This window comes from Patiria miniata, unplaced genomic scaffold (assembly GCF_015706575.1).
Source record: "Patiria miniata isolate m_02_andy unplaced genomic scaffold, ASM1570657v1 HiC_scaffold_7, whole genome shotgun sequence".
Lineage (NCBI taxonomy): Eukaryota > Metazoa > Echinodermata > Asteroidea > Valvatida > Asterinidae > Patiria > Patiria miniata.
Window position 1 is genome coordinate 7847397 of NW_024037074.1, and position 2646 is coordinate 7850042.

The window sequence follows — 2646 nt, forward strand, 5'->3', positions numbered from 1 at the left end:
TACTGACGGCCATAAATCCTTAAAGGTAAAAATGAAAGTGCTTGACAGAATTATCTCGATTTAATTTCTAATTAGCAAAATGGTGTTTAATTGCAGATGGTAAATGTATTACTAGATGCAACGCCTGAATAAATCCCCGTCGTCTGATTGGTGGGTCGTTGATCACGTGGCATTGAATTATTCGTACCAACGTACAGCCCGGCCGCACCGCAAAAATGGAAGTTCCATTCCATGGTAAACAGCTCTGACTAATCAGATGACGAGGATTTATTCAGGTGTTGTATAAAACAAATAATGAATATTTCACACTCGTGCAATGGAAAGAATAATTTCATTCGCTGACAGATGGTATATTCCTTTCCACTCGGCTTCTCCTCGTGGAATGGAACAATCGACAGATAACATATTTATGTGTTACCTCATCAAATTATTATAACCACTGCACTCATAAACTGTCATGTTTCTTATACTATTATTCCGTTTGGAATTTCCACCTGTTTAGTTAGAAAGCAAATGCATTAATACAAAGAAAGAAATAGTTGATGTTGAAATAAATAATGCTGTTAGTGTTCAATATCCCTCAAAGAACAGTTGCCGTCCACAAATTACTGTGATTGTCAGCTTAAATGTGACTTTACGCACGTTTAATGATGTACTGCGTCTGTGCTTAGTTCGAGTCTCGTAGCCCGCCCCCACCCCCGAAAAAACTTTTAAAATGGCATTTTCTAGTAAAACAAACAGCTTCTATTTTCAATGCGTCTTCGGAAAACAAATCCGCCAAGTTTAGTTATAACTATTTTACAACTTTTGAACTGATTTGCTGCCCGACAATCCAGCGAATCTGGTGTGCAGCAGAGCAAAACCAGGGGATGGAAATTATGATGTAGACGCTTCACTAGAAAAAAAAAAGAAAATTGACAATTTGTTGGGGAATAAAAACATGTAATTTGGTGAAGAGCACGAACAGAACAATTTTTAACATTTGTCAATGCCGCACATATAGCATATGGATGTGCCACACGTGGCTGCTTACGTACCAAGGGTCTCTTACTCGTGGCACATGAAAAGAGATTTTGGTAGAGACCAGTGGCGGTTCGGGGGGGGGGGGGCTGGGAGATTTAGCCCCCCCCCCATTTTTTTATATTTTTATCTAGCCCCCCCCCCCCAAAAAAAAAAATCCATAAAAAATGCATTAGCAAAATGTAAGAATGTGACGTACATGTGAACGGTCTCCCATTGAATAAATAGTGGTGAGAAAGGGGCATTTGTACACCTTTAGTTAATCAGTTATCAGTGCTCCCTCATTGAACATATGGCACCCCCCCCCCCCCCCCATTGATTTTCGGAGGCCTAAGTGTCCGGAGAAAATAACTGGTCTACATTTCAGCACGCCTCCCTGAAAAAAAATGATGGATCCACCTTGCTATAGCCCCAACAAATATTGGCTTTTAAACCGCGCCTGAGGTGGGCGTGGCCTCTTGTGGTTCACGCCCACATCCGACAGCCGTGTATTCCCAGGGAAGAAATCGTCATTTCTAGAAAAAAGTCTGAAAATGTGATGAGGTCCGAATGAGGCATTGCTCTCTACCTTGACAATGTCTTTCTCGCGGAGTCTGATGTCAGACAAAAGTCTGACAAATATCATGCCTGTATTCTAGAATGGATTCTTCCGGGGTATCGGGACTGTCCTTAACCGTTGACTGCGTTGATTTTTCCCGTGGTATCCTGGATTTGATGTGAGCGTAGGCGGGACCGTCTCCGGTGGAGTCGGTGATGGGGGCTGGAGGCACGTTCTGCCCACGAGCTTTCAACGGCGGCACGGTCAAAAATCCATTGTCTTGGTTAAAAATGCATCTAAATGTCGCCTGGCTCCCAACCTGGACGGTCAAATTGTCAGGTTCGTCTAAAAAAAACAGTCACCTCCGAGAAAGCCACGATACACAACACGGCAAATGCAAAACCGGCCATTTTCCTTAATGAATCAAATGGAAATGATTTTATAAAGCTGGTGTTCCTCGCTTTTGACTTATAGCTCTTTCACAGTCAGCTTGCGACATTTTCTTTCCTGTTGTGAGACGAATCAGCAGTTGATACTGATCATCTTTAGTTTAAAAAAAACAACTTCAAAAGCGGAAACAAATGCAATCATTTTAGCTGCATTGCTTACCCTATAAATGGTATTAAACAAACATAAATTCCGCCATGTTGTGTCCTTTGAGTAAGCGCTTCCCTGTTTAGTTATTTCATAAGAAAAACATACATGTTTTTGGAAATGCTAATTCCGTGCACTTTGAAAAATGTAATGCTGTTAACATGAATGCTGTAAGCCCATCGCTATATCCTACATCTACTCTTTTTACAGACACACTTTTTTCTTCTGCTTTTACAAATGTGTTATTTGAGAGTGTCTTTCAATTATACTGGTATTAAATCTGTATATCAGTGGAAAATCTGGTTATTAAAAGTATCAGGAGGTCAATCCAACTCCAAAAATTACTGTTGAACAAACTAAGTTTTCGTACTTTTTTCTATCTACAAAATGTTACACTGGAAGGTACTATATTTTATGGATAAGTAGAGTCAACCTCGACTCCATGGGCTGCGTGCGCGTTCCTTCAGGTTGCAGACCAGTAAAGACCCAAAATT